This window comes from Perca flavescens, chromosome 9 (genome assembly GCF_004354835.1).
Source record: "Perca flavescens isolate YP-PL-M2 chromosome 9, PFLA_1.0, whole genome shotgun sequence".
Lineage (NCBI taxonomy): Eukaryota > Metazoa > Chordata > Actinopteri > Perciformes > Percidae > Perca > Perca flavescens.
The window spans coordinates 8,620,846-8,647,102 of record NC_041339.1 but is presented as its reverse complement, the minus strand read 5'-3'; the positions used below and the strand labels follow the sequence as shown (position 1 = coordinate 8,647,102).

At 39.3% G+C, this 26,257-nt stretch overlaps 1 protein-coding gene and 1 long non-coding RNA gene across 6 annotated transcripts in view; one reads left to right on the top strand and one right to left on the bottom strand.

Moving 5' to 3' along the window:
* The window catches only part of nlgn1 (neuroligin 1), a 341,839-nt gene that overhangs the window by 166,909 nt on the left and 148,673 nt on the right, over positions 1 to 26,257 (top strand). The window lies entirely within an intron of this gene.
* Positions 14,651 to 18,891, bottom strand: LOC114561965 (uncharacterized). Its single transcript, XR_003693415.1, has 3 exons — positions 18,796 to 18,891; positions 18,471 to 18,568; positions 14,651 to 14,959 (listed from the first exon to the last, which is right to left on the bottom strand). It is a non-coding gene; the product is annotated as an uncharacterized LOC114561965 (long non-coding RNA).

The window sequence follows — 26,257 nt, the reverse complement described above, 5'->3', positions numbered from 1 at the left end:
TTTTGATGGTGAAGAATACTGTACTCACTAACACATTGACTTTCTTCGCAATTTCTCTGTAGGAAAGACCAACATTCTTAAGTGTAATGATGGTCTGTCTCTCTTCCATTGTTAATTGCCTTTTTCCCACCATTTTTATAGCAACACACTACTTTCTGCAGTACTGTTCAAATAATGCTCATGAGGGTATGGTACCACAGTGTGTTCCAACAATACTTTAATACAAACAGAGGGGGTTGTAAGTAATCCAGACAAGTTGGAACACCTGTGGGAATTGGTAGCACCAACTTTCAAAGCTTGATCAACCTCCGTTGCTGCAGAACAGCTTTACGTTGTTAACCCATTTCTTGTTCCCTGAAAAAGGCCTTTATGTAAAATTTCACCACTTACCTTTGTATCATTTAAAACTATTCATTGGACTTGAACTGCTAAAATTTCAATAAAAACAAAAAACATTTGGGTGTTCTAAAACTTTTGACCGGTTGTATGTGTATGTATATGTAGATAGATAGATAGATAGATAGATAGATAGATAGAGAGAGAAAATTATCTCATACTGATATCATGATCAACAAATTAATCAAAACTACAAGTTTCAATAGATTTTCACTGACTATAAAATAATGATAACGGGAGGAAAACTTTTCCCCAAATTTAGGAACTATATTGGATGACAATTGTGCACAAGATCACAAGTAAAGAATCAAACTAATGTTCAAAGCAATGACATTAGAGTAATTAGTGTAACATTAGAAGAGACAAAACTGCTCATACTGTAAATATAGAACAAAAAACTGAAATACATATTTTTGTTATGAAGAACAATAACAAGATGAAATCCCCATGATATGATATTGCTGGAAGTCTATAAACAGTACTATTAAAATATACTGCCGCCCTACTAAACATTGTGATTCATCTGGCCTCTAAAAACCAATACTGCTTAAACACTACTCCATGTAAAGAGCAACAGAACACTCAGTTTTAACTTAAACATGCCACTTTCACAAAACCAGACTCAACCACTCACCTGTGGTTACCCCACTGACACTGACACTCCCTTCCCCTCAAGGCTAAGGTCGCAGCCCCTGACTATCTGGGGTGGGGGTTGGAGTGTGAGGCGATGCATGTGAAGTTGACGTGATTTGGGGGCTATTATTTACCAGGGAACATAATGAGTTTTCACAGATTGTTTGTCTTGTAGAAAACAGAATTAGTGCATTTTCTCTGCAGAAAGGAAAATAACTAACACTATAAACTGGGACCAGGGTCATTGATACACATCATGAATGAACTCCAAACGGATTAAATGTTAAGTTACTTTTTAAATCAATTTTAGGATATCTTTGAATGTCCAATGCCTAAGGAATAAACAAAATGTGCACAGTTACAAAATACCAAAGTGAGTAACATCTTACTGATATACATTGAATAATTTTTGATTAATCATGTTATTTGCTGGGTGATGTTGCACACTGGAAAATAATGTGGGTGAGATTGCCTTCAACACACTCCCCCATTAGGAATAAGCAAAATGAAATACCTTTTTATCCCAGAAACGCCAGGACTCATGGGAGCTCTTTGATCAGGCACTGTACAGTTGTATGTAATTTAATGGCTGTCGTGGCCTTAGCACATTTCTGTCTTAGCTGTCCCAGAATACCCTGGGTAGATGTTGTTTCTCATCTAGTGGAGCTTACTCTGTGACTGTCAATGCTCTTATGAGTTTGCTGCTTGGTGCCAGCCTGCATATCCACTTCACCGTTGAGCCAGTCTATAGCTGGAGGGGAAGAGAAGAAGAGGAGAAGGAGGAGTGTGATTCCACTCTAATTTTGTGCTCTTGACTTGAAGAAATTGCTCAGGCAATAATTGCAGACCCTTTGCTCGGGGTAAATCAATCTAAATGGAACAGGCCTGGATGATGCTACTCTACTTGACCAGCTCTGTTCCTTCCTACTTCTGATTTCCTTAATCTCTCCCCTGATGCTCAAGTGACTGTTAAATAGACTTTAGAGGAGAAGACACTCACACAAGCATAATCATACACACCTACATGGACAAAATGTTCTTATAAGTACTAGAAATACTTCCACTCGCATAAATTAGTTTCTCTCACAAAATAAATGTGAGGTTTTTTATACAGTTTTAAAGGTATGTTAAATGTAAAAAAAAACAGACCACCACACAAATAAATGCATTAACTGTATATGTAACAGATAATATATGTAACTGTAATGTATGAAATAAGTAAAGATAATTTAAGGGCACTTTCACACCTGTAGTTGGTTTGTAAACTTGGAATGTTTTTGCCCTTGGTTTGGTTTCCTTTCACACAGAGAAAAATCCAAGCCAACCAAAATGCATCAGCCAAAATCACTCAAGAACGTTGAATAATTTTCTCCAACTAGCTGCTACAGTACTATACAGAAGAGGTTTATGATGCCAGGTATGTTTAAGCAGTGTTTAAATGGTTAAATTGATCAGTCTAAAGTTACATTTAGGTAGCCTAGAAATCTAGACGCACCCTAGCGGCAGCATATTTAATTTGCAGCAGGGGGGTCTAGGCAGGGGTCTTCTGGAAGACTTGCGGAGTTAAGCTTTTCTTTGAGAAAAGAATAGCATTCTTAAAAAAGGAAGATGTGTTCAGAGTTTTGCCGACCGGATACAGCAAAAGTTTAATCTATCAACTAGCTTCGCTACCTTCTTTGCTGCTCTGCCTGGTTGTAGCCCTATGCTATTGCGTGCAGAGACCCAACATCTTGATGTGGGTCTGGCATGTCAGGCTAACATTTAGGATGACAAAATGTTGTTTGCACCATCATCTTTAAATTTATTTCCACCTGATATAAACATTCAATCTGAATCCGGATACGTTCAGATAATGACATCTGATTGTGGCCTTTGCAGTTACATCTGGTATTAATAAGCGTTCTTGTTATCTGGATTCTGCCTGCGCTACAATAGCACTTGCAGACTTGTCAACAAACATGGCACGTGCAAGGTCTTGACAATTTTGGCTGCTGTATGGGCTTAACAAATTTTTCCTGTGCAGTGGAAGGGTTCCTTTAAATACAGATCAAATATACAATAAATATCAGGTGTGGAAACTGGCAGCAAATTATGTGTAAGATATGTGAAACTCAAAAGCTTGCAGGTTACAGCAATGAAACACCATTTATTTCCTCTGATATGTTACTTGGCATCTTATACAAATATTCAATGTATTATTTGTCACATTCTCAAACAATGTGTGCAGTGGAATGCAGCGTGGCATGCTCTTGAGGTTTATCTAGAAGAAAAAAAAATAGGATAAAAAACAAGGGATGAAAATATATGTAAAATAAAGTAGCCAGGCTGTGCAATTTTTCAGTATAAACAAATATAAAATGTAAAATGTTTTGTATTTGTTGTAACTTATGTGTCCAGCCTTAAGACAGGTTGTGATAAAAATAGATAAATCAATGATCTTATTAATTACAACTAATCAATTTATAAGGTAACATTTTATAATACAGCCCGCGTCTTACAGGGTACTTACCCGAGACTTACTGTGTAATATTGTCGTATGAGTATAAGTCAAGGTTATAATCGTTAAAGAAAACAAACGAAATAATGAAAACTAGGTGGGAAAAAACATTGTTGTTAACTGAAATAAAAATAAAAATAAAACCGAAAAAAGAAACAATAACTAACTTAAACTGCAGTTTAAAAAAAAGTTTGCAAAACTAAAATAAAATAATAAAGTAAATGGCCTTAGTTTTCATCTTTGTCAATGTTTTCATAGAGTAAATATATCTTTCATCTGACATTCCATGTCAAATTGAACACAGCACAGTTCATGCCCCTTCGCAGCGTTATTTTTTTTTCCTACTATGGCCACCCGCCCTTCAATAGCATTCACACACCAGGCGTCCATGCTTACGTAATGTAACCCCATTTGTACAGGTCCTATCCCTGACCAATCAGCTATCCTAAACTTAATCACTCAAGGTCAATGCCTCACCCCAACAATCAAGCTGCTATTGACGGGCGGGTCTTGGCATGGCCATAGTAGGAAAAAGAATTTGTCCGCTTGGCATCCTGATGGTACCAAAAGTTGGAATTGATTATGACTGTGTCAGATAAAAGCAAGTGCCTTGCAGTGGAAGGTGGTAAAATATGTGGCAAATCCGACAAATTTGAAAGTACATTTCAGAAGCGCGTACTAGGAGGCTAACCTAGCTTACCTTAACAAGGTAAAGGAGAACGTCAAGCCCCCCCTCCCCCGAAACCAAAACTAACCCCGGTAACGTCACAGAACCAGGCAGCTTGACAGAGACAACTGTAGGACAGAGAAAACTACAGGCGTGCTTTCACCAGTGCTAGTTAGTAAATAAGCAGGAACACCACAAGTGGGAGGAAGCATGGGATAATATGTGTATTGATACTGTGATGTCTACACAACTGTGTGAGTAACTTTCCTTTAAAAATCCACTTTACTCAAACCAAAGAACTTATTCATGTACGTCTTCTTTAGTCTATTGGCTATTTAGGTTTTTTCATGACACGCGTCACTTACACATTAGCGCTGTGTAGACTGTTTACATATTTGTGCTCATTATATACTTTTTATGTACTAGTGTTATTATTGAATACATTGTGAATACATATTTCTAAAATTGTATGATGTTTTTGTTGAGTTTTTATTACACAAAACTTTGTTCTGACCTTTTTTAATCTTGCCCCTGACAAATAACCCATATTACAAAAAGACTAAAACTTACAGTAAAACTAATAAAAACTAACCTAAAACTAAGCATTTCAAAAAAATAAAAAATAAACTAAACCAGCAAACCCGCTTTAAAAACTAATTAAAACTAAACTGAATTTGAAAACAAAAAGTCAAAACGAAATAAAAATAAAAATTTATGAAAAATGCAAAACTATTATAACCTTGGTAAAAGTCCATTCTCCTTTCCTTTAAAAGCACCAATTGTTACTTCCTTGTTCCACTCTACCTACGTTTAAGTACCTAAGAACCAGTAAGTATTTATATTTACTAATTCATACCACAATTTTACAATGTATGTGTCAGTCACAGGCTGTATTACAAAAGTGTTACCTTGTTAATTGATTAGTTGTAATAATTAAGAGCATAGGTTCATCCATTTGTCACAACCCATCTCAAGGCTGAACAAAGGAGAGCCACACATGAGAACTAAAAATAATTAATATTACATAACTAAAAGACAACCTAAACACAACAATCAAACCAGGGGGAGAGAGAAACAGTGACTGAATGACTGTCACCAGTTTATACTGTAGGTGAGCTGAATCCCTGTGATGGAGGTCAAGGAGGCCTGCACAGAGAGGATCCTCCCATATAGCCTGGTAATCCTTCCTCTGTAATATGCAGTCCATCATAAACCGTTTTATGGACTATCCGTTGCCCTCCAATCACCAATCAAAGCTGAGATAAGCCTCTCTTTAACTATGAGAGTAGAGATAACCCTTACATTAACTAATAAGATAGCCTCCCGTAACCCATTTCCTGTTTTTGCAGACACATAATTGTAGAGTCTGTGTTATGAATATGAGTACATCTCCATATTGTACCAACTGATACTCTCTCTCTCTCTCTCTCTCTCTCTCTCTCTCTCTCTCTCTCTCTCTCTCTCTCTCTCTCTCTCTCTCTTTCTCATCATCTCCCATGTTTAGCTTAGCACTCATAGAGCCTCCTATTACGTTATGATTTCACAGCGTGTTCATGCTTATCAGTAATGTGTAGGTTTTGCCAAGTTTCTGCTGTAGTGTTACAAAACAGCGCTACTTTATTGCCTACGCGGCAGTTCTGATGGTTTAGTGTTCCTCATAGTGGGCAGTGGGCAGGATATCCCACTGCTTACTGAGCTTCTCCCTCCAGCCAAAAAGATCCTTACATGCTCTTCTGGGTGTCACATAAGTTAGCTGCATCTGAAACAGATGGCAACCCATGTGCCCACTTGGAAACTGTTAAAGTATAATTTGGCCCCCATGTTTGCTTTGAAAGTGGCAAGCCATAGATCACAAGCTGTTTTTTTATGGCCAATGTCTGTACTTATTATTGGGAATTTTCCAGAATGTAATATCAACATGTCCCCTCTGAAATTTCATTCCTACAAGGTAAAACTAAATATTGACTCTTTAAAATGAAAGCCAATTATGAGGAGTGGGACAGAATTTGTAGGAATATTAAAACTATGTTACGTGATGTGAGGGTGCGCCACATTCAGTTCAAGATTACATCGCTTCTATTGGTCTCCCTCCAGATTGTTTGGAATTGGTCTGAAAGACACACCAAATTGTTGGAAATGTAAGACAGAGGACAGCCATTTACTTCATGCCCTATGGTCCATTTTAAGAGGATGGAGGAAAGAAGGTGTGCCGTCAATCCAGGAGTGGGCTTGTGAGATGGCTAGGGTGGTGGCGTTTGAACAAATTATGTTGTGAGTTGTATGTCTTGAATTTTGTTAAAAACAATTTTTGTGATTACATTCTGAATCTGCAGCGTTCTCTGGTAGGTAAATATAGTAGTACAATGTCTTCCTCTGATGTAGACGTAGCCTACGCTGTCGGCTGTACAGTGGAGTTGCATTGTGGTTTGGGGTCCTTCTGTAAGTCATTTTGGGGTACAATTTGGTTTTGAAGAATTTTACAAGCAGCAATACCACAGGCCAAGCAATCGGCCCTTTCCAAACAGGCATATTTTCATTCATTCATTTTTATACTGCTGATGTTGGGTCTTTTTTGAGGAGAGAATAACGATAGGATATACACACACGCGATTCACCCAATATTGATTAGCACGTGTTTCACTATGAAGTCCAAATATACATTAATTTAGGGGAACTATGCAGTTTTCTTTAGCTCAATTCACCTTAACTGAACAGCTTTGGAGTCATTGGAATGGTTATATGACTTTTTTCGAGTTAAATGGCGGTCGTCTCCCTTCCCCCTAGCGCCTGTGAGCGGAAAAAACACCCTTTCAACTTCACGGCACTGCATACATACGGCCATTCAGGAACCGGCTAACAAGGTAGCGATGGAGTTTTTCACACTAGCGTCATGGCTGAGCCGGCTAAAAAGAAGCAGAAAGCTAGAAAAGCATTGTCGGAGGAACAGAGAAAGAGGAAACGGCAGACTAACCGAGCGAGGAGTCAGACACACATAAACATAGGAGCTGCCAAATATCTATTCCAAAGCTGTAGGGGGAGCTCTATAGAGAAACCTGTGAGCAAATTGCGAGAAAAGAGCAAAGAAATGGCCAAAACTGCATAGCGCCTCTTTCATTCTACTGTAAGAAGCAGACACATTCTTTTTTTGTCACGGTGGAGACTTAAACTCTGATGATGCATATTTAAGTTCAATGAATGTTTTGAATATAAAACTTGTATTCCTTACTATTAAGTCCAACCATCAGATGGATATAAAGCATACAATATTTTTTTTTCCAAAATGTCTCACAGAGTGTCACACTAAGGTACTGTAAAGCTTAATAACTATTTGATATTAATATACCCATAAATGCCATTAGTACCTCATTGCTCTGTTACAGTGATTAAACTATGTATTATTTTTGATACTTTTAAACTTTTACTTAGTATATTTCTGAATTTTGGTCATTATATTTGAACTAACATCCTACCAACATAAGTAGACGCTTGTAGTCTGTTAGAAATGAGGCAATCGCAGCTCATCAATAATAATTTGAAATTGGTCAATCAGATTGTGTTTCATCTCTCTCATCTCATCTATTGTACATGATGGCAAATTGCTCCCAGGTCTCCGTCGTTTTTCTCACCTCTGACATGACAAGCCCGGAAGTACTTTACAAAATAAATAAACAAAACACCCTGGCAATTGTTTGTTGTAATTAATTGCAAATAGGAATTACATCCACATTGGACAATTCCACACTTCCACACTTTCAAGTCCAATGCCAGGAAGTGGTTTTCTTCATATGTAGCGAGGCAGAAAGTAAGGGAACAGAGGTCAGGTGGTGGGTTGGCTACGGCAAATCAGATAAAAAATATGCAGACAACTGGAGTTTACTTAAACTGACAGAAGACCTTGTGTGAGGTATTGTTCCAGCAAAGAGATACTGGTTAATTCAAGGTCTCTTGAAAAAGAACAAGTTGTTATGTAATTGTCTGCTACACAATGGGCAAAATGTGGTGCCCTCTGGGCCCCCTAATAGGTCAACCAGGCCAAGAGCTCACACCACAAACAAGTTGCCAACAGGATGTTCTCTAAGGATGTATCTTGAGTCAGATAAACACAACCTAACAACACAGTCACTTCAATGTGGACTGCTCACTGGCCCAATCTGTCTGCCAGCTGACCAGTCAGAACATGAAAGCATTGAACCCTCTGCCAAACAGTCTGTCTGTAGCTACTTTGATGTCCACACTGTGCCTCTGCTGTATAGCTGCCTTCCCCCCTTATATCACTCTCTGTCTGTCTATAGTCTATATCCTTCACGTTCCACTTGGGATTGCTCCGGATGCATGTTTTTGTATGGTAAATTGAGACAGCAAGCTAGACTATCTGTCCAATCTGAGTTTTCTCTTGCACAACTATTTTGCAGTGGCTCTGTGCGGAGTTTAGCACCGCCCATGACGATTCTGATTGGTTTAAAGAAATGCCATTAAACCAGAGCATGTTTTCCTCCCATCACCGGATGCTTTGTGGAGTAGCCAGACTCTCCTTCAGCGCGCTTTGGAGGAGGGTCTGGCAAAGCGAGACTAGTCTGTCTATGTCTCTCTGCTGCCCCAGGTTCACGTCACGCCATAAGAGGATCCATCTAAGTCAAGGGTTAGATAAAGAGCAGTAGGAGGGACAGAAATAAAAGAGGAGAGAATCCTTTTCATCTCAGCCTCTCGCTGTTTCTCTGTCTCTGTTAGTGCTTGTAGACGGTGATGGAGCGTTGCGTCTATGCCGCAGGTCTCTACCCCAGCCAACCACTGCTCTAATCCTGTTTCCTCTTTCACACGCTCTATGATAGACTAGTTTGGGGTGCTTTCATGCTCTGAAATAGTCTGTATGAGCTATTTCATGCATGTTGTGCTATGTTGTCTGCCTGTTTGTTTGCGCCTTCAGTGCCAGGATAAGTGGTGAGATAGTGAGTGTTCGAGTGTGTTGGTCAGTGGGTCCAGCAAAATGGATAGTGATGATATATGGGCGACACACACACCCCAGAGGTCGTTGTGAGAGCATGGTGCATTATTGTGATTGAAGCCGATAATGCACCAACAGACTCCGTGCTGTGCCCCTTCTAACCCAATCACAACTATGCTGATGGCATGCCCCGCCATCTGTGCTTCTTGGATTGGATGGGGGAGTGATTGATGTGCACTTGAACCTATTCCAGTGAGTTATTGTGGCCCGCTGTAGTCTTTAAGACAAGACCCTGTGGTCATTTTTCAACTGTGGACGCCAGTTTGTCGTACTTTCCTGCTTTTATCCTGCATTTATTAACTCTTTGATGCAAAGCTGAAATGCAATTATAGTGTTTCACAGTTAGGGTCGGGTGTATGGCGTCATTTCCTCTCTTTGCCCATGAATTACGATATGCTCCAGTATCTTGTAGCACAATTGACTGCAAAAATGAATTTAAAAAGTGTCTAGTTGAGCAATGCTGTGAAGTCAACATCCCATATCATTCCAACATCCACTTGATGGCTGTACAAGAAATGTCCAGGTGATTCTCTGGACCTTTCTCATTTTTTTCTGCTTCTCTTCAATCTTACCCCCGCTACGTGCTGGATTGCAAATGAAGTGGCAGGGGAGAAAGGAGGAGAGGAAGAGGATTCAATATTAAAAAATCTGCTTGTATCTTGCATGGTGATGTAAGCAACATGCACAGCATGTTCACGTTTACCAACCCAGTTTGTGATGCTGTCCGTAACTCTGTCCGTTTAACATGTTATCCAGTCCGTTTACCCCCCACTAACAACAACAAACCACATAGCTCTTGTTTTCCTGCCTGTTTTAAATGAGCCATGCTACAATTTGTGCTTATGTGTGCCTCACATTGAGCATGTGTCTGTGTGTGTGTGTGTGTGTGTGTGTGTGAATTATTTTTCCTGAGCATATGATTGTCCCAATGTGAGTGAGTGTCTGTGTAATACGTACTGCAGAGAATAGTAGAAACATCGCTCCAGTAACTTGCTGCATAATTCCCAGTGCCAGGGGAGACTCGCCTGGTTGGTTTATTTCTTCGGGGAGAAGTCTCCCAGTGTTTGAAGAGGCTAAAATAGAACAGTACAAAGCATGTCAGGAAAAAGAAGAAGAAGAAAAAAGCAAATCTGCATTCCCGCCACACATTCTGCACAGTGCAGCCGGGGAATAGCTGTTAGGCTGCCTAGCTGACTGACTTGACTAATATTTTTTTGCAACCCACAAGAAAAACAAACACCAAAATAGAAATAATGGGAGGGACTTTTATCTTTAAACTGGTTGTAGTTGGAGATTTGAGAGTGTCTCAAACCTATTTACCTCTCCGTGTACAGAGGTGGCAATGTCAGCCATTCTGCATGCTTTGCTGTCATTGTATCAGTCTCTTTCTCTGAAAGCCAAAAGCAACAGGAAAAGAAACATAGTTCTAGCCATCCACATGCGTAAAAAGCTCAATAGATAGCCACACACACACTCAGAAAAACAAAAAAAATGTTGAAACTTATTCTTATCTTCGTAATATATATTAGATAAAAGCTTGAAATCAAATAATGACCCAGGGTCAAATAATAGCATGGCCAGCCCAAATAAAGGCTTGGTAAATAATACTGAGGCTGGGCAGTAGAATACTATAGTGATTCACATGGTGATAATGTATATTTATACAGCACCTATTCATCAGTACAACAACAGAGTTGTGCCGTAACTGATCAGATACAGCAGATAAACTCAAGAATTCCTGCAGGTGTTATATGTTAAAAGCCTGTAAGAAGGGGATGGTGCTCTTTGAGCCACTGTATAACTTTGAATATGACACTGCACGAAAAGTGGGTTTTTTGTCCCTGTAAACGCCTGAAAATCCTCCTAATTTTCAGCAGTTAACGACAATTAACAGGCTGTGAACTTCACGTTTGTCTGTGACACATATTGACGGAAACGAACCATGACGTATGTGGAGAGGTCCCGCGGAGGTGCGAATGGCTCTAATTAGCATATGAACAGTAGTGACACCGCGCATGTCCAGAGAATTTCTGGCCTGGTTTGAATTTCCTCATTCAGTATTGGATGAAACCACTACTTTTAAACAAGAAAAATCTCTCGTGATTGGTTGGCAGGTCTGTCATGGGTTAGGCATGAGCCATCTGTGCAGGAAATGTTGAGTTTTATTGATGATATCTTAACAGGTTAAACACAACAAGGTAGAAACAATTGTTAAAGGGCACTTACAGCGAAAACACACCAGGCACGTAATTGTCACGTACTATATAGCCTTTTACTCTCTCTCTCTCTCTCTCTCTCTCTCTCTCTCTCTCGCTCTCATTTGTCCATGCTACATCCTTGCACCAATCGTCATGAAAATTGGGGCAGCAGTTTTTCCATAATCCTGCTGTCAGACAAACCAAACCAAAAACATAACCTCCTTGGCAGATGTAATTAGAAAGAATTAGAAAAGTTAAGAGAAACACAACTATGAGCAAAATGATATATATATATATATATATATATATATATATATATATATATATATATATATATATATATATATATATATGTATAAAATGGTAAATGTATAATAAATAAAAAAAAAAATACAAATACAAAAGTGTGATAATACAAATACACATACAAAAATACAATACTGTGGCTCATTTAAAGAATAAGTATTAATTGTATTAATCTGTTGTTTGTTGTCCCTTATGAACAGTTAAATAAATTGTACAATATTCAATAGTTATTCAACATTTCAATTGGATACGGATATTTCTGTAAAATCTGCACACAGTGAAATTAAACTCCTTAAAGTATTGTTGGCAAAGCTGCTCATGTCCTCTGCATTACAGTATAATATGACAATGATAAAAACATTTCATAACAGATGTTTACTTGAAGTCTTGAAGTCAGTAGGTAAGGTATATACTGTAGGAAGAAATACTGTAAATAATTTACTTTCCAGAATTGTTCTACTTTCTTAGCTTTGTAGAACATTATTATGGGATTTTCAGGATTCACAGTGGCAGTGCACAGTAGGAATAAGTGTGAGTTTAGTAGATAGATATTTGATTTTAGCTCTGACTGTTTCATAGAACTTGCAGTCTTAGCATTATACTTTATTAAAGTATAAGGTGTTCTTTTTTTTATTATGGAAATTCCTTCTTACTTAAAAAGCTCATGTTTAGATGTTTAATAGCTCAATTTCAATATAGTGAATGCACTTTGCAACATAAGACAATGTGCCAACATTGACATTGAATCAATGTTATTCGAGCAATAGAAGGAGAGAAAACGATTCAGAGGAAGAGGGGGAAAGGCAGTGTTGTTCTCTTGGTTTTTCTGTCTAACATGACTACAGGGCAGAGGCCACCACTAAATGGCTATACAACATAAATTAAAATTTGTATATTGTGCATGCCTTCATCCTGTTCCTTCCTCAGCTTCTGTTCATTTACTCCAGATCTCCCTCACAGAATCTTCTTCACTCCATCTTTCTCTGCCGGTGCTCTCTGTATCTCTGAATCTCTCCTGCACCCTAAATCCCATAACCAGAGCCAAAGGTGATGGCCTCTATGCCTTCACCCACTCAGAATTGTGGTTGTATAGCTAATGGGGATGTACAGTACAGTATGGTATGTGTGGTGGAGCTGCAGATTAAACCAGGGAAGCACCCAACAATTATTAGATGAATGGACCCTTTACATTTAGACTACTTAAACTACACAAAGCAGGTTTTTCTGAGATTTTTTAAAATGTTGGGAAAATGTGAAAATAGTTGCTCCACTTCAGGGTTATACAATTTTTTCTCACTGTTTTAGTAGAGTGGATAAGCATAACAATTGTGCATTTCATTAGAAAAGCATGACATTTCTTATTTTTTATTTCCATTCACGCTTATACGTTTATTTTACCTTTATTGGATTGGACCTATGCCATATAGTCAAACCTCACCTCCAGTTTAACAATATGGAGATAAAACAAAACAATTAAGGGCATCGACCAGTGGTGCTAGTCTATTTTACTATATTAAAGGTCCAATATGTAATACTGACAGCTAGCGTTTAAAATAGGTACTGCAGTCCAAATTCTAAATACTGAAAAGAGTGTCTCTCCCGGCGCCTCCTCCCCAGACTCGAAGTTCACGGAGATTGCCCAGTTGAGAACACAGCATCAATGTTGCTAGATTACATAGCCGGATATTACTCCACAGCGCAGCGGAATAGCTAACGTTAGATGCTGGTTATGTGGACAGTCATAAAAGCCTGTGCTCTGTACCCGACTGACAACCACACTTTCTCGGCTTAAAATTACTGCAGCAACCGCCAAAACATCATGACCTCACCATCCTCTCTACCTGACTGACAGCCACACTTTTTCGGCTTGAAATTACGGCAAATACCCCTAAATACACCACTACCTTGCCATCCTCCATCCCCATATGACAGACATCCTTTCTCATCTTAAAATTACAGTAACCGCCACTAAAAACACCACTACCTCGGTGTCCTCCCTCCTTGACTCACAGACACACTTTCTCGGCTTAAAATTATGGCAACAACCGCTAAAAACACCACTTCCTCACCTTCCTCTCTACCTGACTGATAGACACACTTTCTCGGCTTAAAATAATGGCAACAGCTGTTAAAAACACCACTACCTCCCCATCCTATCTACCCAACCGGCAGACACACTTCTTGGCTTAAAATTATGGCAACAACCGCTAAAAACACAACTTCCTCACCGTCCTCTCTACCTGACTGACAGACAAACTTTCTCGGCTTAAAATTATGGCAACAACCGCTAAAAACACCACTACCTTGCCTTCCTCCTCCATCCTTCACTGACCTTACTTAGGAGTTCATCAACAGCAGCCGAGAAACTCCCATTCTATCTGTCCCTCAAGATCCATGCAGTTACACGGAGGTAGAGGGCTAGTTGTCTTTGTTTTCTATGAAAGGCTGTTGCAAATTACATCAGACATTGTCAATGGTGTCTGCCAGCCTTTTAGGGTGGAAGATGTAGTGTGCCCACCGAAGTTGCATTATGGACTGTTCACAACAGGAGATGTGGGTTGCTCTTCCACCAAGTCAAAGACACCTCTGCCATCAGCCTACACAATTGTATGACACCTTACATGTTTTTCTACACTGTTTTGTTCCAAAATGAAACGCTTTTGAACATTAGACCAGGGGGACTGGCAGCCATCTTAGATTTGACCTCTAATGGCCCTCAGAGGTCAAATCTGACTTCCCTCCACATCTGAAAATAATCTTTATGGTATGCACAAACTATTTAAGAAATTTCATGCTTTTCTCATAAAATGCACAATTCTTTATAATATGAGAGCTTATCCGCTCTACCATTTAACCTTCTGCAAAACAAGTATATAGGTTAGCAAGGGTACGGAAACTAGGCCAATGACAACTATGGAAGTTTTTGTAGGTCAAGTGACCCTTACCTTGCATGTTGTAGTGGTCCATCGAGAGTCTCATGCTGAAACTGATCGATATACTTCCTGAAAAGGTTCATTCATGGTCACACGTGCTAGTCATGGAAGGAGTCTGGCTTCATCCAGGTTTATGACTTCACGGTCAGGTTTGCAGCATTGCGGACATTGTCATGATGGAATGGTATTTGCCCCCTATAGGGTGACCATTATCTGGCCATTCAGAGAAATCATTGCACCTAATGGCTGCTGTATCATGTAGGTCTGTATGTTTAAATCCTAGCAATAGACTGAAGGTTGCAGGAGTGCTTGTGGTTATTTCAAAACCTGTTAAAATAAGAAGAAATGGCAGAAAGGACACTATGTTACTTTTTCATTGATTAAGACTTCAAGTTGTATCCTCCTTACACAATGTGGCCTTAGATGGCTGTGGTCTCTGAATGGAAGCTGTGCTGTAGCCTACTGTATACATGAGCTTCTGAAGCTCAAAATGCACACGTGTGAAAGCTGGGTTTCTTTAAACCTCATGCATGAACCACTCGTACAAACAGATTTGCTCTGATATGGCACATACGAGTGATTTAAGATAATGTATGGCATACACCAATTTTCTTGGTACAGATTAAATTAATTCACAAGTGGTTCACCTGTCTTATAAGTCTGTACAGATATGTTTTCTCCACAGGAAGAAAACGCTCAGTCTTACACTATACAACGTTTATTGCCTTGATCTGAATGAGATCAAATATGGTGCCAAAAAATAAAATCAGAAACAAAAACAGACTTAATGCAAAATTTATGTTGTTCACCATATCATTATCATCATTATATTATCATCATCACCATGCTTGCCAATTTACTGGAGGTCATTTTAAGTTTTATCATGTTTATTGACATATTTAAGTGCAGAAACTTCTACAGTTCAGTAGTTGTTAAGAAAATTCTCTTGCTCCAGCAGGTGCCTCAGGCTCTTTTTGCAGGTCCCTGCCCAGATCATCCTTTGTTATAACACCTGACAGTATAACATCACCTATTGAGGCTATAATATTCTCTCATCTAATATCTTCCTGTCATGTCCTCTTCACTGCCTCTAATATTAGTTATGGGTGGCTTTCCTGTAGAAAGAAATTTTTAGCCTTCAACTTTATGACCCTCATTAAGTCTGTCACAGTGCTGCTCTGATGACACATTGTTGGCAGCTGTACTATTCATATTATCTAATTGTTTTAGGTCCTCTAATATGAATGACACTGTTAAATTAGTAATGTTTTTGTATGCTGATTTCTGACAGCAGGACTTGAAGCTCTGCGTTGTGAAATTCTTTCTTTGGTAACATTTTTGTGAATGAAACATGAAACAAACTAACTAAGTAATTTGCCTGATGCTAATGACCAAATCTCACAAATCCCCCATATACAAACACAGTATAACTCCTAGCACATCAAAGACTGATGCTTGGTCAGGTGCCTTTGGCGTTAGTTACTGACGTATGAAGTCTCCTTTCAGACGCAGGGGTCTTTAAAGTTCTGGGTTGGGACCGATTTGGCGTCATTTGGTCATGAAGGCTAAAACCACTTAGTTTGGGAAAGGTCCTGGGTTGGGTTAAAAAAAAATTATGTTTAAGTGACACGTGGGACAAGAACAGCACCGTTAGGGTTAGGAAAAGATCATGGGTGGGGTTACAAAATGTACGTTTAAAGCCCTATTTGCACAGGATTAGTACTACCTGGTGACCTCTAGTCATTTGTAATAATTACGGAGGTTGGCTGTGATCTTAATCCCTTGCGAACCGTCCATGTCTGTAATTTGTGAAGTAAAAATTCCACCGCAAATGACCTACCATATTTTGCTGAACACAGAGCTCCTGTGGTAATATTAGTCCCGTGTGAATCAACATGTCTGTGATTTGGCGGGGTCCTTTATCATTTCTCAAGGTTTTTGTTTCCTATGCGCCTTTTTATCCCTCTCGAAAATACGGATATTGGATCGTGGGGGGCTGCGGATGCCGCCTTTCATGGCCAACGTAGTTTGGACCACTGCCCGACCAGAGACCTCCGGCCCTGAGTTGACGATGCTGTGTAATTTCTAAATTACACGAGGTCTCCAGATGATACTAATCCCGTGCGAATAGGGCTTAAGTGACACGCGCTACAACAACAGTGAACTAGCCCTGTGTCCTGGGTGAAATTCCTGTGTTGTTTAACGCATCCACCACCCCAAACTGCCTCCTCATGCAGATTTTCGGTCTTTCAGCCTACTTGCTCTCGTTATTGCTATTCATCTTACAGCGTCGCGGTCAAGCCGCTGCTCTGCCTGGTGCATCCCATACAGATGCTAAAGGGTGCCTTTTGCGTTGGTATCTGACGCTGAGAGCCACTGACCAAGCATCAGTATTTGTCGAGTTGGGAGTGAGAACGGGTTGCAAATACACGTGGCACTCATTAGGCTGAAACGAGCAATATACAACAAGCTTGTTCATTTAAAAGAGTTTTGTGAATCTGAGTTGGAACACTCGTACGAGCAATATCAGAAAAAAAGCAAGACATTTGAGACAAGAATACAAATGTTCTTGCTTGAAGCCCTTTGTGTTGCTTTTTTGTCCAGCACCCAGTTGCTGCTCTAGTTAATATGGTTCCTTCTATCTTTCCCTTGCATGAGGCAAACCCCGATCATTTAACAAGGACCAAAGGTGATGCCCTGTGCACGTTTTAATACCCGCAATACAATCAGCACATGTCAAAGTGAATTGCAGTGTGAAGGTTTTATATAAATGTGTAAGAGTGGAAGAAAGAGTGGTGGAAAGAGGAAAGATAAGTGAAGGACATGAAATGAGAGCCAAAGAAGATATGAAGAGAGGACTGTGAGGGTTGGGGTAGGAAGTGGAATGGTTGCCAGGGTTACGGTCAGGGTTGCGACCCCTTGTGTCAATCCGTCCATTTGGAGCATATTGCAGAGTAAGAGGATTGGATTTTTATGGAGATGGATTTCATCTGCTGGAAGGCTTTCTTTCTGTCTCTACCTCTCGTCACCTCAATCCAACCACCGTACCTTCGCTCATGCTTTTTCCCCCTCATCTTCCTTTTTGTGTTTCCATGTGTGACTTGTCACCTGACTGGATTTCTCAAGCTTCCTCCTCTCCTCCCTTGCTTTCCTTCTCCTCTGCCTGCCCTATGTCCTTCTTTAAACCTTACTATGAGTGCGTTTATTCAGCCACATCAGGATCAACATGATCCCTTGTGATATTTTCCAAATGCCAATTTGTCTCTCTTAACTCACACGTAAAAGATTACAGTATGTGCTGTGTGTATTTTTTTCCCCTCAGTGCTTTCGTATCTGTCTTTGGATTTTAGTCAGAGGTGCCTTTTTTAAATGTCACACACTATTCTCTTTCCATCTGCTGCCCACAATTGCTGATAGAATGTGATTGCAATTTGATGCTGTTTGATGTACTCTACTACGGAGGGCCGAAATTAAGATTTAGACCCCTTTACACTTGATATTAAAATGTGATGTGGAGTTGGATACCATGTTTGGATGTAGCTGCTTATGTATGTCACCTTCTTTCTTCTATAATATGAATTTGTAGCCCACAATTTCTCTTAGTGGGATTTTGCACTAATTATGCTTGAGTAGTATATGTATAATCAATGCTCACTGTGGCTAAACTGAAGCATTCCACTCCTGCATACATTCACCCAGAAAATCTCCCATTGTGTTCAGATTTCAGCCAGAAGTAAACACAAACAGGGAGTATCCAGTAAAAACTTGTGGGAATGTCCTCCCTGCTGGTCAAAAAACATCAATGGTGGTAGAGGCATTGGTTTTGGAGATAACTTACCTTATTTCATGTGCCAAATCAATGATCTGTCTCCCATGTCAGGAAAGTGAGCCGTTTCTTCTCTACAGACTGTTTTATACATGACTTTATGCTTTGTTCTGAGGTAGAGTGGGGCGATATGGAAAAAATCAAATATCACAATATTTTTGACCAAATAAATCAATGCCAATATTGCCAAGCCCTAGTCTGAGTAAATATAGTTACGCCTTTTTAAGTTACAGGTTATTCCAAGAAGATGTGTAGTGAGGGCTCTGACACCTATTTCAAAAACGAATGTCCTTTAATGTTATAATGATGTTATAAATCCATGAAAAATTAGTATTACTTGTGTTATTTAAAATCCATCAGAAATTTCACATCAAGGTGTCCAGATAGCTCAGTTGACCGAGGTTTACTCCTCGACACAGCGGGCCAGGGTTTGACTCCGACCTACGCTCCTTTGCTGCATGTCATTCCCCCTCTCTCTCCCCTTTCATGTCTTCAGCTGTCCTGTTAAAAATAAAGGCAGAAAATGCCCTAAAAAAATACTTAAAAAAAGAAAAGAAATGTGACATCATGTCTTTGTGATTCTTATTTTGTAAACTTGAAATCTTGCAGAATTATTTGGATTCAATCAGATGATATAATTCATCTTTTATAGGCCAAGCCAACTGGGACTGATTTATATTGTACAGTGTAAATATTCTCACAATGAGCAGCCCTAGAGTACTGTACGATAGATCCAACAACAACTTATTATTTTGATGTAAGGATGCTCAGCTTCACTTTTGGCATAACCAATTCATTTTATTTCCCCTAACCATCGGCTTTCTAAAACAGTCCATTAAACCTTAGAACAAAAACAAGACAAAATGATTTTATATTACCTGCCTGCATTCAGCAATGCCTTGTTTTAGATTTCCTCTCACTGCCTTCATTTACAGTGGAAATGTTTGCAGAGATACTTTACTTCAGTTACCAATGCTTCCCACTCATGCAGCTACATGAATCACATGGGAGCTACCCAGAGAAATCAGTGCTGAGGTCACAGTAAGTGCCTCATTCGCTGATGTGTCTCCCACCACCCTAACCCACCAAGGTTCCCAGCTGTTTCAGGGAGTTCAATTGGTGACCTTAGCAGCATAATGCTGCTTCTTGAGGCTATGCACTCCCACATTCTAGAAACATTTTGGAGTTTCAGAAGAAATCTCATTTCCATCTCAGTATGAAAGAAAAGGAAAACAAAAGAAAAACAAAACAATACAGTCAGAACCGATATATTAATAATTCCAAATTTCTTCCAGCACCATTTGCCCTATTGTATAAATGTTTACAATACTTATAGAGCTGCTTACATTTGTAAATGTAGGTATGTATATGCATGCATGTGTATATGTATATATATTTTATATATACATACTTATATCTGTTAGGGTTTAGCAGGGATGAGTAGGGAATGGCGGACCCAAAATGCAGAGAGCAAGCAGGCAGGCAAGAGAACATGTGAGGTGGAAGATTTATTTAAACCAGGGGCCTGTTTCACAAAACCAAGATAAGGGATTAAGCCGGGATTTCCTGGTTATCCTGGATGAATTTAGCCTTGACTCGGTTTCACGAAAGCAGAGGCACATAAATCACCATGGAGATTTATTCTGTGCAGCTAGCCTGGTCCTGACCAGGCTAACAGCCAGGATTTATTTAATCCTGGAACCTTTTCTGTTCATCCAGCAGTGGTTTTACCCTTTTCTTATCAGCCTGAATTAAAATACAACAGGTGCATATTGCTGTTCATTTGAGTACTGTTATTTAAAGTTGTGACCATTATTTTTTTTTTTATAATTATAAATTTGTCATTGTTACGGTTATATTGCTGTATGAAGACTGCTGTTCATATTGTTGTAAGAAGTTTGATGAATATATTATGGCAGTTGTTGAGATAATTAGAAAAGGCTGATACAATTTCAAATGAGTTTTAAATGAAGTCTGTTACTAAGGGAAATACATACAATGCTGTACATTTCTATAGTTCCCCAATGCACCTTAAATTATTTTAGTTTATAATTTCTTTTTTTTTTCTTTAACAATAAGGATCATGTTTGTTCTGCTTCCATGTGCATTGTATTTGGCATTCTTAGCACACAATTTGTGTTGTCCAGTAAACTGGGACTATAATTTGGGAGGATTGTACAATTTTAAGAACATATCCTAACTGTACAATCCTCCCAAATTATAGACTTAGTTCACTGGACCAGTAACTATCTAGTGATGTAGGCTACTGTACATTCATGTAACAACAGGGAGAGGGCACCTTAATGGTTTTCGACCTTATAGTTTGCCTGGGGGGAAATAACTGATGAATATACTCTGTTCCATTCATGTTTATAGTGTGCATGGAATTTATCACTTTATTATCTTTATAGTTTCTAGATTTTACAGTGCAATTTCTTCAGTGTCTTAATTTTCTATGTCCATATATACCAGGGAGCAAGGCATATAATATGTAGAGAAGGAAACTCGTCCTCTATAAAAAATAAAAAAACGCGAGAAAAAGCGCGACAGATAATAGCGGACCGACTAAATGATAGTCTAAAAATATACATTTATGAACTACTGCTCTTAAATGAAACCATTCAATGTGTCACTTGTCATTTGCAAAAACGAACACCTGTACACTTTGCATTAAAAGCGAGTAGTGGAAGTTAATATGACTTAGGAAATTAATATTTTAGCCAATGAGAGAGAGGGAGGAAGAGAGTGAAAGAGATATTTACGCTTCATATTCTAGCGTTATAGAAAATGGATCTTCATGGTAAATTTCCTGAGTTATCTTCTGCTTACTTTTAAGGCAAAGAGTACAATTGTTAATTTGTGCAAATGATTAGTAGCCTCATCATTGAATGGTATGATTATGACGGTTTCCATTCAGAGCAGTGGTCAGTTAATGTATATATTTAGGCTACAATTACGCATTCAGTCGGTCCGTGATCGTCTGCTACACTTTCTCTCACTGTTTCGTTACAGCGGCCGTGTTATTTTATTTTTATTCAAATAATGTGTTTCACGTCATCATACTTCCACAAGAAGCTGCTGCTCACTCTATATAAAGTACGTACAATGCGTATTCTCCATTTTGGCATCAGTAAATCTGTGATCGACCTCGCGGTCTTTTGAGGAAAGCCGTGGACGCGCATCTATCTGAATTAGTTCAGCCTGCCTCGACCTAGTCGCTCCTCCTCAGCCTGGCTTGGCCTTTGTGAAACGCACCAAGCCAGGATGCACAGATTAGACTAGGTCAAGCCTCGCTTTATCGGTTATCCTGGATTTATATATTCTGCTTTTGTGAAACAGGCCCCAGGAGTCCAAAAATCCAACAGGCAAAAACAAAAGAACGAAGAGAGCAAAACTGAATAACAAAAACAAATGAAAACCAGAAACAGAAACTACTGACCAAAACTCACGGCCGAGAAGACAGGACTGAACACGGTTGGGTACACACACAAAATGATCTGACGCTGGACACGGGGAACACAAAGACTAAATACAGAGGGTAATGAGGTAACACAAGACAGGTGACACAAGGGCTGGGAAACAGGTGAAACACATTAGGCTGGGAAGAGCAATCAAAAAAGGAGGGAAACACAAGACAGGTAAATTGGAGAAGACAAGACAGAAAACCAGAGACTTCAAAATAAAACAGGAAACTGAGCAAAATACAACACAGAAAACAGACTACCAAACTAAGACAACCCCAAAACCACAACAATATCTGTAATAGTCAAATGTTTATGTTCACCTTGTTCAGTTTTTTTGTCTGTTTTTATTTTTGTGGATGTATTTTGAGAGCAACAAAAAGCCAAAGTCTGATTTAGATATGATCGATTATAGAATCGAATCTGGAGAAAAAAATTAAAATGTAAGTGTCTTAGTAACCTGACACATGCTAAATGTCAATCAATCTTTAATTCATGTCATTTTTGCCCCCTCTGTGTTGATTATGCAGAACACCTGCTTTGTTGTGCCCCCTGCGTATGCATGTCTGTGTGTGTGTGTGTGTGTGTGTTTTGTGTGTGTGTGCGTGCGTGAGAGAGAGAGAGAGAGAGAGTGTGTGTGTGTGTGTGTGTGTGTGTGTGTGTGTGTGTGTGTGTGTAGGCAATATCTTGAGCCAAGCTCTTAACTAATCTTATCATGCTGGCATCCTGCCTTGGTTTACATGCTGAGGGTAACTGACACAAGTGTGTGTGTGTGTGTGTGTGTGTGTGTGTGTGTGTGTGTGTGTGTGTGTGTGTGTGTGTGTGTGTGTGTGTGTGTGTGTGTGTGTGTGTTTATGTGTGTCTGCGAGGGTACCAGGTTAATATGTCACTCAATGGGGGGTTCTGGTAAAAGCTGACTTTTTGTGACACCCCACAATGCACCTGCGGCACTGCTTGCTGTGTCAAAGTATGTTTGTGGGTGTGTGTGTGTGTGAGTGAGAGAGAGATCCAGCCAAATCACATATCACATCCACCCCAGTGCGAGTCACAGTGGAAGTAGCCTCTCACCGTTAAACGAGCCCATCCTTCAGAGAGAGCTTTGCTCTGCATAATGTCTCCACTGTAGGGGCCAAACACACACACACACATACACACACACACACACATACATGTTCACACACACTCAGGAGAAAAAGAGAGTTTCATATCATTAATCTCTGTAGCTCTCACCCCCTTAACCCCCCACCTTTGCTCTACTGTCCTCACTCCCTTTGGCAAAGTCATGGCTGTCTTCCTTGACCAACTCACATTCCCTGGAGCCCTGAAGTATGTGTGTGTGCATATGCCCATACTACTGTGTGTGTGTTTCTTGGTGTACGTGCCAATGTGTGCATACTGTAAATTTGTTGACGGGAACACAGAAATGAAAAAGCAGAGAATGTGACATGGAAAAGCAAAGAGCATGTATCCTTATTTGACTGCCAGTAACAGGACAGCCCGCCAGCCAACCGAATGGAGATCTCTCTGGGGAATGCTGTCCTCCTTTTTACTTCCCCCCCCAAAAAAATCACTAAATCACATGCTGGCACACATCACATTAGTGTCAAAATGTACTTGTGAGAGCTGCCAAATGTCAGTGAATAGTAGCTGGAAACAGATTGGGATTTTGCTTTAAAGCTTTAGTGAGTAACTTTTTGATATTATTGAGCGTCCGTTACATTCGAGTCATTGCCAAATGAGTTGCTACAAAACTAATTAAGACTATCAGCTCCACACACTCTGTATTTCTCAGTATGGCTATGTTCAAAAGATTGTGTTTTCCGGTGACTTTCCTTCGCAGAAACTCAAGTGAAGATAATTACCTCTTCTGAAGAGTCCATCATGTTTTTTTAATCCTCCGTGTCCTCCTTGGCTACTAGCAGCTGCATAGGGGGAGGGGTGAGGGGGGTGCGCAATCACGTAAGACTTGTATCTTGTGGACGCGCCAACAGTTTTGTTGTCATTACTTCCTCATTAATTCCTCATGGGGGTGACAGAAACTATGCACCATAGCTTTAATCGCTTTAGTACCATATAGCTCATAAGACATAAAACACTGGAATCACATTAAAACAGAATACTCAAAGCAAAATACAGTCATTGGCCACTGACTTTAACTCATTTTTGTAGCACTTCATCGGACATTAGCATGGTGTAGAAATGCAATTATTCATAATAAGTTCATTAGAAGTATGATTCACACAGTGGAAATACATATTAGCAGGATAGCTGGAGTAGTGCACATAATATATAGTTAGGCATCAGAGCTTTATTCCACAAACATTGTGACTTCATTGTAATAATTATACTATATCATGTGTAAATGCAGTTATTGGTCCATCCGAGGTTTCTGCCTTTTAAAAGTAAGTTTTTCCTCGCCACTGTCGAACCAAATTCTTGCTCTTGGAGGGGAATTGTTGGGTCTTTATTGAGTATGGTCTAGACCTACTCTATCTGTAAAGTGTCCTAAGATAATGATTTGACACTATAAATACAATTTAACTGAAGGACAGTGGTTTGCTTTTGCAAGTGAGGGACCCAGGAATTAAACTTTTTCTTTCGTGTGATTTCATTTTCATTACATCAACACACCTGTCTCAGAAAAAGGACGAACAAATATGAATGATAATATATATTATATAAATATAATATAATGACTATTATTTATTTCAGTGGAAAAATTAATATAATATAATTGTACTACTCTATATCTGTCTGTCTGTGGGGAGTTTTACATGTGGTTTAAAACTTTTAGATGGCTATACTAGCATAATAAAAAATGACATTTAGTAATTGCAACCAGAGGGAGTGGTTTGCCCTAGAGCAGGGGTCTTCAACGCTTTTTAAGCCAATGACCCCTAAACTGAAAGAGAGACGGATCAGGGACCCCCTACTACATATTGTATAAAATGAAGTTGCATATTAAACTGGGCCTACAATAACGTGTAGGGCGGCCAAAAGCCTCTATACATACCTTTTTTGTTCATAGAATCCTAAGCCTAATAATTGTTTGCCTGCAATATATACATATACATATATATATATATATATATATATATATATATATATATATATATATATATATATATATATATATATATATATATATATATATATATATATATATATATATGTATGTATGTATGTATATATATATATATATATATATATATATATATATATCTGTGGATGGCCTTAGTGACTACCTTACCTATACGCCAGTAAGCCTATCATCAGTGGGGAGTTATATTTGCTAATAAAATGTTGGACTCATGTTAAAGGAACACGCTGACTTATTGGGACTTTAGCTTATTCACCGTAACCCCCAGAGTTAGATAAGTCCATACATACTCTTCTCATCTCCATGCGTGTTGTAACTCTGTCAGGAATTCTCTAAAAAAACAAATGGAATAGATTCGATAATGAAGTACTGATGCAAAAAGTGGGTAGGACTTGTCTGACTTGTACGATAAGGACATCTGATTTCACGCCAATAGACCGCTTCAGTGTCCATAATCATGACTCCCCCTGGTGGATAGATAAACCATTGCAATTGATTTCCACACACGGCGCATAGGGGCGTTCACAATGTCATTTTGGGGGATTTTATTCAAGCCAAGGCCAGACCGGTCACGAACCTGCGTAGGCCCCGGCACAGAGGCACGGGAAACTGTAGATGGCTTTATCTGTATTGTTTGATTGTGCAAGTAGCTCACTTTAACCCAACCCGTGATGTTTTCATATCTATAGTCTATATTCACGGCATTCCACTTCCGGGATTGCTCCGGTGCCACCGGGAATTCCACCAGATCACACTCTTTTCTGCCGGATATCCGTTACCTTCCCCTTTCCTCGTGTTGGAATTTTAAACTCCGGTGGATTTATGACTATAGGTTAACTGCTCCTAAGATCTCTGTAGGGTAAATCCAGAGAGCTAGCTAGACTATCTGTCCAATCTGAGTTTTCTGTTGCACGATTAAAACAACTTTTGAACGTACACGTTCCATCAAAACAAGTTTCTTCCCGAGGCTGTTTTGCAAGTGGCACCACGGCTCTGTCCAGTGCTTAGCACTGCCCAAGACCTTTGTGATTGGTTTAAAGAAATGCCAATAAACCAGAGCACGTTTGTCTCCCATCCCGGAACGCTGTGTGGACTAGCCAGACCCTCCTCCGCAGTGCTGTTGGAGGAAGGTCTGGCAAAGCAAGACTATATTTCAGGCTTCCAGCCACCATGCTTTTCATAACCATTTTTTTTTTTTTTTTTTTGCTTAAACCTAACCATGTTAACTGTTTTGAGAT